The 18,144-nt window shown below is 36.5% G+C and overlaps 1 non-coding gene across 1 annotated transcript; it reads right to left on the reverse strand.

Annotated features, from left to right (window-relative positions):
- Positions 1 to 2,061: 2,061 nt before the first annotated feature.
- On the reverse strand, positions 2,062 to 2,189 carry LOC150063211 (small nucleolar RNA SNORA40). Its single transcript, XR_016535763.1, has one exon. It is a non-coding gene; the product is annotated as a small nucleolar RNA SNORA40 (small nucleolar RNA).
- Between the last annotated feature and the right edge of the window lie 15,955 nt (positions 2,190 to 18,144).

Raw genomic sequence — 18,144 nt, forward strand, 5'->3', positions numbered from 1 at the left:
CAAGGTAGAAAAGAGGGAAAACTTTATAACTTGGGTTTCTAAGGAAATGTCTGTCAGGACTAGTCTTGTAGATCATAACTATAATCTCAGCTATTACTTAGGGGGTAGAGACTGTAGAGTTCATGGGTCTTGGCTACTCTGGGCAAAACATTAGCAAGATCCTATGTCAGTCAATAAGCTGAATGTGATGTTTACCTGTGATAGCAGGACACAGCAAGCCACAAGAGGTTCCTGATCTGAAGCTAATCCAGGCAAAATACATGGCCTTATGTGAAAAATAAAGCAAAAAAGACTGAATATGATAGAGCACTCTCCTGGCATGTGGCCCTGAGTTTAACCCCCAATACTGCAAGAAATTTTAAAAATAAAAATTACAAAAGGAAATGCTGACTACCAAAAGAGATAAAAAACAGGCAGTGTAAAAAAGATCATGACATTCCTTTGAACCTTTGGGGACTATCAAAACTTTCATATAAGTGGGTGCTGTGTAGTTGGAAGCATAAATCCAGGTGGAGTTCTAAGTACAACTTAAGGTGAGAGAGTACTGTAGTCATAATTAATATAGCAGAGAAAGCAATCATACCTGTAACATCATCATCATCATCAACAACAACAACAATAATAATAACAAACACATGGCATCTCTCCTTGAACTAGACCCTGTAACAAAATACTTAAGCATCAAGGGAAGAAAGGAGATTAGATGGAAGGAGAATGAACCCAGCATAGTACCCATCTCAGGCAATGGCCTTCAGGGAATCATTTTATGTCATACCTCAGGGTTGTTTCCAGACAGAGAAGCCAAATCCCACTGTTTTGACTGATGAATAAAAATTCTTTGGATGAATTACCAAAAGAATGTTCACAGATTCTGGGCACTGAAGTAAATGCATACGGTAGATAGAATGGTCACTGAGAAAACAGACCCATCACCAACCTCTGCGGCTAAGACCCTTCAATGTGTAGAATACTAGGCAGTATTTAATGTGTAAAGATAGTATTCAGTTGTTGGAGGAATTCCTGGGAAAAAATAGAAGATTTGGATTTTGATCTCTTCTAGGACCAAGAGAATGGAATGTGGCAAAATACCTTAGTTTTCCTGCTTCACTTTTTCAATTGGTTAAGTGAACAGAATAACATTTGCTTTGCTTCTTGACAAATATTTTGGTACAAAGAAAAACAGCAAGAAAAAGTCAAGGCTGAGCTGGAGGAAACTTTCAAATTTTTCTTCCCTGGATAGCTAGGCTTATTACAAAGACAATAATTTTGAACAAAGTGTGCATCAATGCCAAGTATGAAAGTTAACATTTCTCTACTATACTACTAATAAAAGAGTGGTTAAGAACTGAAGCCAGGTGTGGTGGCTCAAGCCTGTAATCCTAGCTACTCAGGAGCCAGACACTAAAGACCGTGAGACTCTTTATCTCTAAATAACCACCAGAAAACAAGAAATGGCTCTGCGGCTCAAGGAGTAGGGCGGTAGCCTTGAGCTGATGAGCTCAGGGACAGTGCCCAGGCCCAGAATTCAAGCCTATGACTGACAAAAAAAAAGAACAGAAAAATCACTATAATCAATCATTCTTCAATTTTTTTTCTCTTGAGGTATACATCAATTGTCCAAGCTCAGAAGAAAGAAAATCTTTTTTGAAATCAGACATATAAGAACAACTAAGTAGACTATTCTAGTCCTTTTTTTTTTTAATAAAAATCAGGGCTGGTGAACCAAGTTTCCAGATGTTAGTCAATTAATGACTGGGGGATTTTAGAAATACTATCTCACCTCTACTTTAACTTCCTTATCAATCAAAATGGACAATAATACCTATTGGTTATTGGATGATTAAAAGTGTGATGTGCTTCTAGCCATTCTGGCACCGATAAGAAGCCCAAATAGTTGTTGGATGATGTACATGTTTTCACATGGTAGAGGAGTATCAGAGCCCATAGAAGAGTTCAAGTGATAGTGTGATTCTTTGGCTTTTTTTTGCTTTTATATCAACTTTATTCTCAGAGCCAACCTGTGAATTAACAGACCCCCACATTGCCAACTGTTGTAGGAATCGTATTCCTTCTTAGATGTACCAAAATCTCATATTCAGCAATGAGTTCTGGATTGCAAAAGAGGATTTACTATTTGCACCTGTCTGTAAAGCTTTATTACAAATTAAACAAAGACACACACACACACAAATGCTCTTTGGCTTTTAAGAATGGTAAATTTCAGCCTGACATGGTGGCTCATGCCTCTAATCCTAGCTACTCATGAGGCTGAGATCTAAGTATTGTGGTTCAATGCCAGCCCGGGCTCTAAAGAACTTGAGACTTTTATCTCTAATTCACCACTAGAAAAACAGAAGTGGTGCTGTGGCTCAAGGGGAAGGGTGGCAGCCTTGAGCTGAAGAGCTTAGGAATAACACCCAGGCTGAGAGTTCAAATCCCACGATGGACAAAAAAAAAAAAAAGAATGGTAAAGTTAACTGAAAATAAGCTATTTTTTCTTCTGTTCTGCTGCCATGAAAATGCACTCATTCTAGAGGTCACAAATATCCCCAATAGATTCTATGTTTTTCCTAAAAGGAGATTTAAAAATTTTTGTATCTCAGATCTCACATATAGCATATTATGTGGACTATGGTTAACATTTTCATTTAAGTTACCAATAGTGAAGAGTAAAAAAAATTACAATACCAAAAAAATTACCTGAACATGACCAAAGGTTGTGCATATGAAGCATTTTGTTTGGCAAATGTCACAATGTTTTCTGTTTGGTAGCAACCTAAAGTTTTGCTCAGGATTTCACAGTTCATCATCACTGTGTTACCACAATAATGCTCACAAAGTAAACTAGTCATCCAATTTCTGGGCATTTCATTCCCTAAAATCAATCAATTACTGCACTTGTTTTGAGACCAGTTAAACTCTGCCAGCTAACTTACCAGGCCCACTGAAGTCCTTTCAATGACTTGACTCTGAAATAGGAAAGTATACATGTTAGTATGTCTAAAATACGTTGATCTGAAGACTCTCCCAAGAAAACGCTTGCAACAAAGGAGGAGTATTGTGAAGAAGGCAGCTGGACTATATCACTTTCTGCTCATCCAACGTGACCAAGGATGACCAGAAATATCAATGACAATTCCTTGTTTGCCTGTATCACTCAGCTTGTTGTTTAGTCTAATGTACTTTCTGCTTAGCCAGTTCCATTCAGAATTTTCCAGTTCCTTTCCATTTGGCTATGACAATGCATTCTTAAGACTGGGTGGACATTCTGGAAAGTTTCCATTTTTCTTATTAGGGAAGAATGTGGACTATAGACCTATTCTACTCTTCCACTTTGTAACATAATCCTGAGAAAATATTTATAATGTTGATAATAGTCATAGTCTAAACTGATATTGAGTCCTTAGCATGTGCTAAGGACAACCACCACCAAGGGTATCTGCTAGCTTTTTTAAAATCGCTTTATAAATGAAGAGAAAGAAATATAGATGTGAAAAGTAGCTTCTCTACCTGTCTTGACAAGTAACTGGTGTATCATTGAAGTCCTTAAAATTTAGCTCTAGGGTTCCAGGTCTTGTAATAGCACTCCAAAATTGTGGATACTTAACTCATGAATGTCTCGGGATATTGAAATGAGGGACACAATTGTGTTAAGCAACTATCGAATATATTTTTTAATTTTTTTATTTTGTTGTGAGGGTGATTTTTGAGGGGTTAGAGTTATATTTATAAGGTAGTGAGAACAGTACTTCTTGAATATTGTTACTCCTTCCCATGTTTTTCTCCCACTTTCCCCCCCCCACCCCTGATATTGTAAAGTGAATTTCCAGAAAATTGTCTTGTGAATATCGCTGCTACATTGGCTCACCCTTTGTCCTTTATCTCAAGCGAAATGAACTCTAGGTTATGGAAAAAAGAAACTTCTTTGTGGTAGTTTTTTTTAGTGTACTATGTGAAGTTATTTCTTCCCTTTTCTTTTCCCCCTATGGTTTATCCCCTGTTGTTACTATATCTGACTTTGGTACTTGGTGTATTGTATATATGCTTATGTCTTTATTTGAATTAAGGAAGGGAAGGGAGAAAACAAGATGAGGGGGAAAACAAGTGGAGTATATTTTAAGTTCTTACTAGAGTTAGTGGAAGTGCGGGAGTGGGGAAGGGGATCAAAAGATACAAGTGAAAAGGGGTATTTTCAGGAAAATGTGTTTGCTTGAAGGTGAAAAGGTTCAAGCATCACAGGTATGGACACTGAAGAGCAAAACAAAATATAGAAGGGGAGGCATAAGCATCTCAAGTAAAAATAGACAACTTTTTCTGGAGGAGCTGAGCACCAACTATAGACTGGTGTTTATGACCAGCTTCTTTCCACCAAACCAAGTTCCAATGTTTTCTTGGAGTCAAGTGATTTCTTCTCTACTTCTGCTGCAATAGCTCTGTTACTCTGTGTGGCACATGTGTTTGGAGATGTACAGGCCAGAAAACAGGCAGTATGCTTGACCTAGAATCAGAGCTTGCTAATTTTCCTGTATTATTTTTGAAAAGTCAGTATTCATGATGACTGTTTATTGGTTTACAGTCACATAGTTTGTTCCCATAACATCACATCCTTTGATCTTTCTCATAATAATGAATAGAAAAGGAGCTCTGTAACTGAAATTTTTTCTCCAAAAAGGAGATTTCTACGCTTTCCAAAATTTATTTTCTACTGTAATCTTTTCCCAGATGAAATCTTAAAATAAAAGCAATGTAGAGTACTGGGTCTCTTTCTCACTGTTTGCAATTATTCCCTCCAATCAGGAGGTAGTTTCAAGGGTGGCCAACACTGTCAATCACCTTCTACCCTCCTTTGAAACTCACTGATTATGGGAAAGTGCTTTGCATGTAATCACTTCAATTACTCAGTAAAACTTCCTGAGTTCCCTTCTGTTGTGTTTTCAATTTGGGTTTTTAAAGAAGCATGGCTACTTTCCTCTTACATTCCTCAAAAAGAAAAGTATATTTGGAAGAAATGGAACAAAATAGCTTCTTTTTACTATGTCTACACATCTAGTCATACAAATTAGCTTTCCCTGGGTAGAAGGTTCATAGGATTAAAGTAGACAACAGGGATGGCAGAGACTTTAGAACAAGAAGCTTTTTGCAGAAGTTTAATCCACAACACAGATTCCAGGCAAATTGCATGCTGGGAACTTGGTCAGCAAGCTGTTGCATTCGAAACCATTCATTTTGTGAGAAATTCCTCTGGCATGAAGTACTAGGGTTACTTTATGGGTGATAAACTTCTCTGGCCTTGAACTTGGTTGAAAACAAAACAAAATGCAAAAAGCAAAAACAATACAAAATACAAAAGGCACCTCAAAAAATAAATAAAGCAGCTGATGCAATGATCCCTTTTTCCTGGCATTGCCACAGAGAATGATAGTTTCCAAAAGAGACCATAGTCATTGAGGACTATGACCTGCTTACAATATTATAACTGTTTTATTGGCAAAGTTTATCAAAGTAGCTGCCAGGATCCTGACCCTGGGTGGTACGGGATTCACAGGAACAGGATGAGGACTCCACTACCAATGGCTTCAGTGATGGTAGTCCTTTCAGAATAATCAGCCATTCAAGCAATAGAGTGCCAGGGGTGACAGATTTCTCTGTGTAAACCCTTGCAACTTTAGAAACTCAGTCATGAGCAGAGTAATGTGGTTTTGGTGGTTTCCTATTCAGTGATAGTCTTCTTTAACTTGAAAATTTACTCAGCATTTTGTGAAAATGCACAGAAACACATTAAGCACATATGCTGTTCCAGGACTTGCTAGGACCTGGTGATATTGAGGGAAGGGAGGCTTTGACCACCAGGAAAGCACAGTTTAATTAAGGTTTCCTTCCAAAGCAGGGTGATTGGATCTTTGCTTTTACTTTACACTGGACTCAGCCATGTATCCCCAGGACAAGAATCAATACTGCAATTGCTATGATTGAGCTCTCACTCCTTAGAACTTATTCTAGGCAAAAGCATGAAACCCTCATGTCCCAATTTCATTGTGCCTGATATGAGATAACGAAAGACAGAAGAACTCAAACTCCTCCTTTAGGATCTGGATTAGTCCACTTGGGATGCTATAAAAAAATGCCTTGAAATTGGTGGTTTATAAACAAGGAAAATGTATTTTTTTACAGCTCCGGAAGTCTTCATATGTAAATGGTGGCAAATTTGATGTGCAATGAGGCTCTTTCCTGATGTGTGATCACTGCTGGTGTTTATAGTGGGAATTCTTTCTGGGTTTTCTTTGATGCGGCTTCTTATCATCTTCATAAAAATGTCAGGATCATGACCAAAGCACCATGGAAGATCGATCTTCAAATACAATCTGTGATTTAGGTAGACAAATTTTGTGGGAGGACACATATTCAAATTATAACAGCACTCAAGCATGTAAGAACAAAATCAAGTAGGAAGAGTTAATTCAAGTTACCACATTGAATCAGAAGAAAAGAATGACTGCCTATATTCAATTGTCATGCATATAGCTTTCTAGTTAAATTCTGACAATTTACAACTTAATGGAATGTATTAGTTCTCATTAAGGATTTTTGCTTTGCAAAGGTCTGTGTTCAGAAAACAAAGGTGTTTGCCGCTGTCACCCCTGGGTAGATAAAGCAGGTAAAAACTCAATAAAGAAACCTCAGAATTGAACAACTGCATAGACCAACTAGACCTAACAGACATCTGCAGATTATTCCACCCAGAAACACCATGATATACAATTTTGTCTCAGTGGCACATGGGACATTTTCTAAACTAGAACACATTTTAGGGCATAAAGCAAACCTGTACAGATTCAGAAACACTGAAATTATTCCCTGAATTCTCTTAGACCACAACAGCATATAATTGGAGCTGAACACCAGTCTCCACCAAAGAAAGCCTTGTAACTCATGGAGATAGAACAACACATCATTGAAACACCTGTTGGTCATTGAGGAGATCAGAACAGAAATTCAGCAATTTATAGAATTTAAGTAAAGGAGCACAGAAAATACCAGCTCTGTTGGGACACTGCAAAGGCAGTACTAAGAGGAAAATTTATAGCTCTAAGTGCCTGCATTAACAAATTGGAAAACTATCAAACCAACAATTTAATGGTACACCTTAAACTCTTGGAAAAAGAGCAAGAAACCAATCCCAATCTCAGTAGAAGGAAGCAAATTACTAAAATCAAAGCAGAATTAAATAAATTAAAGTTAAAAAACATAGAATCAACAAAACAACAAATTAGTTCTTTGAAAAAATTAACAAAATTGGCAGACCCTTAGCAAATCTTACCAAAAAAGGGAGCATACCCAAATAAACAAAATCATAGATGAGAATGGAAATATCACACAGAAGTTACCAAGATCCAGAACATCATAAAGGAATAGTTTCTAAAACTTTATGCCAACAAATTTGAGAATCTAGAAGAGATGGATGAATTAATTTCTAGCCAATATTAACATACCCAAACCGAACCAAGAAGATCTAATCCAACTAAACAGACTGATATCAAGTATCAAAATAGAAATGCCAATAAGAGGCCTCTCATCCAAGAAAAGTCCAGGGCCAGATGGATTCACAGCTGAATTCTATAAGGCCTTCAATGCAGACCTCACACCAATACTCCTCATGCTCTTCAATGAGATTGAAAGCTAAGGCTCTTTGCCAAACTCATTCTGTGAAGCTAGCATAACCCTCATCCCAAAACCAGACAGAGATTCATCAAAGAAAGAACTATAGACCCATTTTTGATGAATATTGATGCAAAACTTCTCAATAAAATACTGGTCAATTGTCTTCAGCAACTCATCAACAAAATTATACACTATGATCAAACAGGATTAATCACATAGATGCAAAGCTGGTTCAATATACATAAGTCAATAAATATAATTCATCACATAAACAAGAGCAAGGACAAGAATCACATGATTGTCTAAATAGATGCAGAAAAGGCATTTGACAAGATCCAACACCCCTTTATGCTAAAAGCTCTGAGGAAACTAGGAATCCATGGAACATTCCTCAGTATAATTAAGGCTGTGTATGACAAACTCATAGCTAGCATTACACTTAATGATGAAAAACTAAAGCCATTCCCTCTAAAATCAAGAATGAGACAAGGATGTCCACTCTCTCCACTTCTCTTTAATACAGTATTAGAATTCCTAGCCAAAGCAATAAGGCAAGAAGCAAGCATAAAGGGGATCCAAATAGGGAAAGAGGAAGTGAAACATTCCCTCTTTGCAGATGACATGGTTCTGTATTTAAAGAACCTTACAGACTCCAGTCCCAAGTTGCTTGAGCTGATTCAAAACTTTGGCAAAGTAGTAGGGTATGAAATTAACCCTCAAAGTCAGCTGCTTTCCTGTATGCCAACAACCTAAAGAGCAAGGCAGAAATCAGGAAAGCAACTCCTTTTGCTATAGTCTCAAAGAAAATTAAGTACTTAAGAATTAACTAAGATTGTCAAGGTCCTTTATGATGAAAACCTTAAAAACTTGAAAAAGGAAATTAAAGCAGAACTGAGGACGTGAAAAGACTCCCAAGCTCCTGAATTGGAAGATTTAACATCATGAAAATGGCAATTTTGCCAAGGGCTATCTACAAATTCAGTGCAATACCCATAAATATCCTAGTGTCATTCTTTAAGGAAATAGAAGAAGCAATCCAAAATTTCATATGCCATAATAAAAGACCCCATATAACAAAAGCAATCCTTAGCAGAAAGAACAAATCTGGAGGAATAGCAATACTAAACTTAAGACTCTATTACAAAGATGTAGTAACTAAAACAGGTGGCACAAGAACAGGCCTGAGAACCAATGGAATAGAAGTAAGGATCCAGAAATCAATCTATAGACCTATAGTCACCTAATCTTTGATAAGGGAGCCAAAAAATAGAATGGAAGAAAGACAGCCTCTTTAACAAGAGGTGTTGGCAGAACTGGTTAAGCACCTACACCTTTTATGTCACCCTGCCCCAGGATTAATTCTAAATGGGTTAAAGACCTTCAGGTAAAAGCAGATACCCTGAAAACTTCACAAGAAGGAATAGGTGATACACTAGGTCTCCTTGGCACAGGTCAAAACTGTCTTAATAAAGGCCCAGAAGCACACCAAATTAAAGAAAGTTTGGACAAATGAGAATGCATTAAACTACAGAGCTTCTGTATGGCAAAGGACATAGCTAAGAAGTTAAGATGAAAGCACACAGAGTGGGAGAAGATCTTCACTGGCCATACAACAGACAAAGGCCTAATATCTAAAAAAAATCTACAGCTAAAAAATTGAATCTCTCCAAAACAACTCTTCAAAGAAACAATTATCCCATGAAAAGATGGGACAAAGACTTAAAGAGAGTGTTCTCTGAAGAAGAAATAAGAATGGCCTATAGACACATGAAGAAATACTCAGCATCTCTGGCCATAAAGGAAATGCAAATCAAAAGAACTCCGAGATTCCACCTCACTCCAATTAGAATGGCCATGATCAAAAAAATCAATAACAACAGCTGTTGGAGAGGATGTGGCCAGGAGGGATCACTGCTACACTGTTGGTGGGAGTGTAAACCTATTCAACCATTATGGAAAGCTGACCCTCAGTAGATGATTGGATCAAGAAGATGTGGTACTTATATACAATGGAATTCTTTGTTGCCATCATAAAGAATGGCATTGCCCCCATTTGTAAAAAAAAATTGAAAGACCTGGAAAAACCATTTTAAGTAAAGTAAGCCAGACACAAAGGAACACAGGCTTGGTGGTTTCCCTCATTTGTAATAATTAGTACACATCTAGGTCTCTTCTAGCAGAGGATTACAGTAGCACAAAACCTAGGTACATAAGGTCATATAGAATGACACTAAATGAAAGGATCTGTAGGATATGGAAACAAGAGCTTTATCTTGTGTGATTGTTGTTCTTAATGTACTATGCTATTTCTCTTCTCTTTTGTTGCCCTTTGGTTAATCTCATATTGTTACTGTATCTGACTTTTTACCAGGTATATTGTATATATGTTTATTTATTTATTTGGAGTAGGAAAAGGAACAGGGGAAAACAAGATGATTGGGAGAGAGTAGAGGGAGGGAAATGGGGAACAACATGAGAAGGGGTATCAGTGTGTGAGAAGTAATGCACCTATCTGGTGAATGTAACTGTAACCCCTCTATACATTACCCCAACTATAAAGTATAAAAGAAATGGAAAAAAGAAAAGGTGTTTGTATATAACAAGATTTGCTGGGCACTGTGCCTATGTCTGTAATATTAACTACTCAGGAGGCTGAGATCTGAGGATTGTAGTTCAAAGCCAGCCCAGGTAAAAAGGTCTGTGAGACTCTTTAATGAACCACCAGAAAATGTGGGAGTGATGCTCCGGCTCAAGGGGTAAAGTGCTTGGCTTGAGCCGAAGCACTCAGGTACAGTGCCTAGACCTAGATTTCAAGCCCCATGATCAAAAAAAAAAAAAAAAAAAAAAAAAAAGAATGAAGACTTCTCTCTAGAGAGTAATCTAAGTCTATCATATTAAGTGGGATAAAAATGACCAGATGAATGACAGAAAAGTACACCATACAATACCGTAGTATACTATTATGGAGGCCAACTGAAAAATGTGCCTCAATGGTGAGTGATAGCAGTGTAGATCCAAAAGAGACAGCCATTTATTAACTCCAGAGAATAACTTTTAAAACAGAAAGAAAACAAATGAAAACATATAGTTCTTACCAAGTTGCTAACTTGGTAACTCTATTTTTGTCTCATTCTTATTAAAAATTAACAAACTTAAAAATACAGGGAGGCTTTCTTAGCTCTTACCACTATATCTTTGAAATATTTCTATTTAGAAGTATTTAAATACAAACTATATCTCTTTCACATAACATAATGTGGTATAAGATATACAAGAACAGAAAAATAAATAATGATGCAAGTACATATGAACAAATAATTGAACTTATATTTCTCTATATTGAAGTTACTTGGTTGTTAATAAGTAAGCTAATTTATTGAAGCACTGAAGTTTGAACTCAGGGTTTGGTATTTGCTACATATCCAGTTTATCCAGTTTATCTCTACTTACTTAAGATTTGTGGGGGGAATAAGAACTTACTCTCTGCTTTTCCATGATGGACTCTGATCCATTTATACTTCTCTTATAGTTGGGATGGTAAGCATACACCATCACACCCTTCTTTTATTGGTTGAGATGGAGGTCTCTTGAACTTCATCTGAGCTGGCCTAGATCTTTCTACTAAGGAACTAGAATCACAGGTGTGAGCAACAATGCCCAGTTATATATGGTTTATTTTATATGATGATTTTCTTCTGAGATTATTGGCTACATTACATTTACATTACATTACATTTAAAGTAACTGTGACATTAATGTTCCACTGCTAGGAAAGATTAGTGAGAATGAAAACATTATTTATCTTGTCAGAAAATAAAGTTATATTTAATTATTTCCACTTAAATTTTATTTTAGTGAAAAAAATCTGTAACTCTTGGATTAACTATGTAGATAGTAGTTTAGACTCTATACCTGCTTGCCATTTTGTGCATGTAGAATGATTTTGTGTTTAGGATATATTCAATGGGGTATAAAAAGTTTAGCTTCTTTTTAGTTTTATTATAAGATTTACATTAAAATAAGGTATTTGTCAAATAATTCATGTTCAGAAATTATTAGGAACTAAAGTAAATTGTCATCATCACCGTTACTCATTTTATTTTGCAGGATATTATAGGCATTATTTTCTTCTTGTTATTGTAAAGGTAACATACAGAGTGGTTACACTTACATAAGTCAGGCAATGAACATATTTCTTTTTGAACAGTTTCACCCCTTCCCTTGCTTTCTTCTAGTTTTCCCCTCTTAACCCCCTTATTTCCTCATACAAGTTGTATAATTCATTTTCAGCATAGTATCTAGTGTCTTTACTCTTTTTAATCAAGGTATTTCATATATCTAGTTCAAGTCTAGACTATATGTCTATTTTTACATTTTTAATCTTAGTACCAAATACTAGGTTATTTACATATACAACTATAGACCACATTATCAAGACTTTGGGGTAACTTTTTTAATTTTTAATTTTTTTTTTTTTGGTACTGGGTTTGAAGTTGGGATCTCATACTCTTGCTTTTGTTATTCACTCAAGGTTGGTACTCTACTTGAGCCAAGAATTTTGCAGGATAATAAAGAAAATGCTCTTAGATTCGGCTGGCCAGTTTTACTTCCAAAGAAATTCTGAGATCTGAGATTTGATTGAGAACCTTGGGTTTCAGTCTCCTGAATAGCTAGGATTATATATGTAAATGGGCCCTTAGTCATTCTTTTTTTCTTTTCTTTTTTTTTTTTTTCCCCAGTCCCGGGGATTGAACTCAGGGCCAGGTACTGTCCCTGAGCTCTTTTGCTCAGGGTAGCAGCCCTCTAGCACTTTGAGCCACAAGTGCCACTTTGGTTTTCTGATGGCTAATTAGAAATAAGAGTCTTATGGACTTTCCTGCTACTGCTGGCTTGGAACTGTGATCCTCAGATCTCAAGCTCCTGAGTAGCCAGGATTACAGGATCAAGCCACCAGCACCCAGCAATTTTATTTTATGTTTTTAAATTTCATTTATTTTTAGTTTTTGAAATCATTTGATTAAAAATCCACCATTTTGGAAAATGGCTTTTTTGTGATAATTTTACCAAACTATCAACTATTCTTAAGTGTGTTCATTTACATTGATGTATTCTCAGTGTGTTATGGGTAAATGAAATCACACAACATAAGCATTAGAAAGTTAAAGAATCTTGATTTAAGAGCACATGCTTCCATAAATATTATAAAGTACTTATTACCTCTTGCTTTATTATTTATTTGGACGTAACCATGGTTCAATATTTTATGTCTAATATTAGCTAAAGCAATATACTATGAGGATGATTTATGAGGTATTACATAAAATCAAGATACAGGTGAAGGCTAGGGGTAAAGCTCAGCGGTAACATAGCATGCCTGGCACGCACAAGACTCTGGGTTTGATCTTTAACAAAGAAGAAAACAAAACCGAGATACAGGTGGATATGAATTTGGAGCATCTGTGGAAGGGAATCCTCATCTTTTAATATGCTTTTTGTCTTTCTCCCCTTTTTTAAATAACAGATTTAACTCAAGGCCTTGTGATGGTTTCTGCCAGAGTGAACCAAATGCAGCATGCAGCAAATCTGTTTGGAAACTTTGATTTTTGTTAAAAAGTGAAATGGGTAGATAGATGGTAGATAAATGAACTCATAATTGCACCAGTCACTGCAACCTGATTTGCTCTGTTGCTTGATTTCAAGAGGTTATTTTTCTAACTCATTTTTAAACTTCTTTCTGAAGCATATTTTTTTTTGCACAGGCATTCTGCCAAATCTTAATAAATTTAGTGCGTTCTGACAAGTCTGTTTATATTTTTGTGAACTATGAGGATCAAGGGTTCCTGGAATACATATGAAGAGAGTGTAAGGTGTCACTTAATTAATTTAAAACACATTATTAGACAGTGATTCTTGATCTTAATGGTACCATAATTAATTTTTATTCCAAATGAAAAACAAGGATGTCTGTTTTAAAATCTTTCAGAGGCTTTCTCTTTGATTTATGGGTACTCCTTTTCAGTTGTCTTTGTTTTCACTTTCCAAGCAATTCTCTCGTAATGATATGTATCTTTTCTGTATTATTTTAGAGTTTAGTATGGGAAAAGAGCTAAAACGTCTATTACTAAAGGTTTATCTGCTAATATTACAGAGTCAAATAAGATATAAATATATGAGCTGACATAACTTTATAAGCCTGAGTTAAAGAAAAGATTACAAGGGAAAATAATACCTTTAAATTATTGCATTTTACGAGGATTTATTATGTGGGAATAGTTTTACTACATCACTTTAATACTGCTATAAAATACATTTATACACATTTTATATTTTACTGCATTTAAATATCCATGAAGTATGAAAAAGGAGTTCCACCAAGACTGCTGAAGAAGTGACATTGAGCGGGCACTGAGAGACCGCAGTGAGCAAAATGGAGCAAAGGAAGCTTTGCATCTGGATAGAAATAGTATGCCTTGCTTCCCACAGTACCCACCTTAGGGGCCTGTTATGTGGATTAAACGATCTGGTGTTATAGAAAGTTCTTTCTTAGTTCTGGATACATAATAGTGTGTCAAAAGATGGCAAGTTCTGCACTATAAGCATTGAGTCCAAATGATATCTATTTGCTTTTCATCACAAATAAGCAGCGCTCCATCCTCAGTAGATGAAGTGATTTTTATGGTTCTCTTATTTTGGTGGAGACCTGATAGTTTCAGAAGTCATCTGAACCCAAGTGAGGGCTGCAAAATGTAAAGGGCTGCCTTAGATGCATTGCAAGAAGCTCTATTCATTGCCATTCATCAGAGAGGGGTTAGTTGTTTTCTTTGATTATGGAAGGAAGAAAAAGTAAGGGCATTAAGACAATTATAAGGTGATAGATTTCAGATCAGTGTGAGGGATAATTTTCTAACTAAAACAGCCCCACAACACATCGAACAGATCTAAATTTCTGTGTCTACAGAATTAAGGAAAAGAGAAATCAAAGAGAGAATAAAAATGAAATGTAAATGAAAAGAGAAAAAAGGAAAAAAAAAGAATAAGGGAAAAAGGAAGGAAGAAAAGAAAAATTGTGTGGAAAGCTGAGGTAGAAAGGACTGATAATAATTTTCCCAATGTGGCTTCAGGAAAATATAACATCTACAAATTAATAGTGTTTGTATTTTGTTTCACATAGTCAGCAATAAAGAGATTAAATACCAAATGCCTTTTCCAAAAGAAAGATTCTTGCTGACTGGATTTTTTAATGCTAAAATGTAACCTGACTTTTCCTAATTTACAAGAACTTAAGTGACTCCTTATATTCAGGCTTACAGAATCCATCATTGAGAGGATGCAGCCCTACCTAGGCTGCTGGAGAAACTATGCCTCCCTTTTCTGAGTGACTTGATATCTATTAGTACATTGTGCTCTCAATGCTGATGAGTGTCATTTCCTAGCAGGTGCAAAAGTTAAAATGGGTCTTAACAATTGATTTATGTTTGTAATAAGATGTGCAAACACAACAAGGCTTCAGATGCATAGTGAATGAGCCAATCAAGTAAGGATTGGGAAATGTAAATACTTTCAATTGCCTACTTCACACCCACAGGTCCTAGAGGGTGTGGCTCTAGATGGCTTTAAACCCCATCTGTGTGTGAAGAGTTTATCTGATTCCTATAATCACTTTTGTGCTCCCTTGAAGTAGACTATTTGGCTCCCCCTCTTCTTTGACATCCATTTTCTGTTACATTTTGGGCAAGAATTCTGTATCTATGTCCCAGAGGAGTCTCTGGGAAGCTTTAGAGTATCTGATAAACTTGGGCTGGAGGACTGCCAGACATATAAAGCCTCTAGCAAGGATAATATAAGTTGTCTAATCCTCCTTTCTAAGGAATCTGAAGAGATAAAGGAAGAGTCCGTTTTGCAACTTCCCTTTTCAGAGATACAGACCTCTGTCTTTCAAAACAGTGCCATTGTTTGCTAATCTTCCTGCCAGTGTCAAGTGTAGTTTTGGGGTTTTTTTCCAAAGTATTTGAATAAACAGCCTGTCATGAAATACTTCTTTCATAGAGCAGTTAATGCATCGTTACCAATCATTGTCATGGAAGCATGCCACTGGGAACAATGTCCTTATTTTATCAATCATGTGATCATGGCTCTCTTTAATAATTATTAAAAGCAAAACATAGAAGTAAGATAATTCTGAAAGGTGCAAGGATATATGTGATTTCTGCCTTTGAAGACAAAACACTGTCTTGAAGTCATGAGGCACATATATTATTTTCGCTATTGTAACAAATCACTGCAAATGTGGTGGCTAAAAGCGATGTAATGGCATTAACTTTGTTAGTGATGAAGGCCTGAAATCTGACATTCATCTCTTTGAAATAAAGTGAAGGTGACATCAGTACAATATGGGTTTTTGGCATTTCCAAGAAAACTTTCCAAGCCATTTTCAGCACACTTAGAGGCCCTCAATTCATTGCTGGTGATTCCTTTCCTTTATCTTAAAAGCCAGCGACTCTACTTTTCAGATCCTCCCCGTGTCTTCACATATTTCTCTGAACACAGTTGGGAAAAGCTCTATGATGATCATTCCTCAAATAAGCCACACAGATAAGCAAGGTGCTGATACAGCTTGAATATTCATGTCCTCCAGGGACCCAGTATTCAATGATTAGTCCCCAGGGTAACCCTACCTGGAGATGGGGGTATCTTTATAAGATGAACCCTGGTAGAATGTCTCTAGGTAACTGGGGGCCAGGGGCCTTTTGGCACTTGATCCATTCACAACCAACACTAAATCCATGATCTAATGGAAGACCTAAAGTTGTCTGCTAAAACAAACATTTCATCCTTATAAGTAGATAATTTGAGGAGGTTTGAGTATAGAGTTGAAAAACTATTAAATATATTAGGATAATCTCCCATATCAAACTCTTTTCTAGTCACATATGTACAAAACCCCTTTGATTGCGTGAGGTGTCATTGTGTACAGCCTCATTGCAAACTGCTGTGGTAGCGCCCTTAGCAGGACGCTCCAAAGATTTTTTTTCTTTTTTTTTTTTTTGAGTCAACAAAGGATTGGAAGATATATGAGGCAATAAAAATAGGAGTTTTTTCTACTTCAGATGTGATAGCCTGCTTACAAGTTCTGTGATCTGCCCATCTGACTGATACAAGATTTCAAGATTGCTTTAGAATTGAGTGTGTGGTAGGCAGTGGTTGGTTCTAAAATAAATGGTGGTGAACAACTTGCAAAAGCAAAAAAAAATATAGGAATTTTGGTTTATGGAAATAGTCGCTTGTATATAAACCTACATGATATGGCTATGGCAAAGAAATATCAAAAAGTACTTCTAGGGCAGGGAGTTTGGCCTAGTGGTAGAGTGCTTGCCTAGCATGCATGAAGACCCAGGTTCGATTCCTCAGTACCACATACATAGAGAAAAGCCAGAAGTGGTGTTGTGGCTCAAGTGGTAGAGCCCTAGCCTTGAGAAAATCCAGGGACAGTGCTAAGACCCTGAGCCCAAGCCCAGAACTGGCCAAAAAAAAAGTACTTCAAGTTGAAGATATGAATGCCAGAGTGTGTCTTAGTGGTAGAGTCTTGCCTACCAGGCACAATGCCCTGGGTTGAATTGCTGGGTACCACATACACAGAGAAAGCCAGAAGTAGGGTTGTGTAGTGTTGTGGTTCAAGGGTAGAGTGCTAGACTTGAGAAAGTTCAAGGACAGTGCCCAGGCACTGAACTCAAGCCCAAGACTGACAAAAAACATCTATTCTCAACCTGACTTTTCCACTCTAGAATTTATTCCACCTGTCCTACAACTACAATCTTCAACATCCTGGGCACCTAGTAGCTATTTAATGGTGTATTCAATAATTTTGAATATAGTAAGTGATTGGCTTAAGTTGTAATGGATAAGGAAAGTCAGTTTATATTTTAACACTTTGAAATTAAGTCAATATGTATTTTTTAGATTAAGCAATTAATGTCTAATCTCTTCCATTACTGATTAAATAGAAAAATTATAAATGCTTCTAGTTTCTGGAAATTTGTTTTCTTTATCTCACTTCAGGGAAATTATTACTAATCCTCCAAACTCTGCTTTGCACTATTTCGTTTTCCTTTTTCTTTTTTCTTTTTCCATTTTTGTTTGTACTCAAGGCCTTGCACTTGAACTCTTAACACCTGATGTGCACCCTCCAGTCCTTTATGCTTTAGTTCATTGGTTTTTGTTGGTGGTGGAGATGGTAGTTTTTGCTGAGAGCCAAAGTCAGAATGTAATCCTCTAACTTATGATTTGAGCCAGGATGCAATAATAGATGTACACCATCACATCCAGCTTGTTTGTGAAGACACAATATCTCTAATTATGTTTTGTTTTCTCTCACCTTGCACCAGGGGCCTCGCATCTCCATCTCCTACAAGACATACACCACCGTGACCCTCCTCCAGACAAAATTAATTAAAGACATTTATACAGAAAAGATGCTAAAGCAAAGAT

This window comes from Megascapheus bottae, chromosome 5 (genome assembly GCF_031878675.1).
Source record: "Megascapheus bottae isolate mThoBot1 chromosome 5, mThoBot2.hap1, whole genome shotgun sequence".
In the NCBI taxonomy this organism is placed as follows: domain Eukaryota; kingdom Metazoa; phylum Chordata; class Mammalia; order Rodentia; family Geomyidae; genus Megascapheus; species Megascapheus bottae.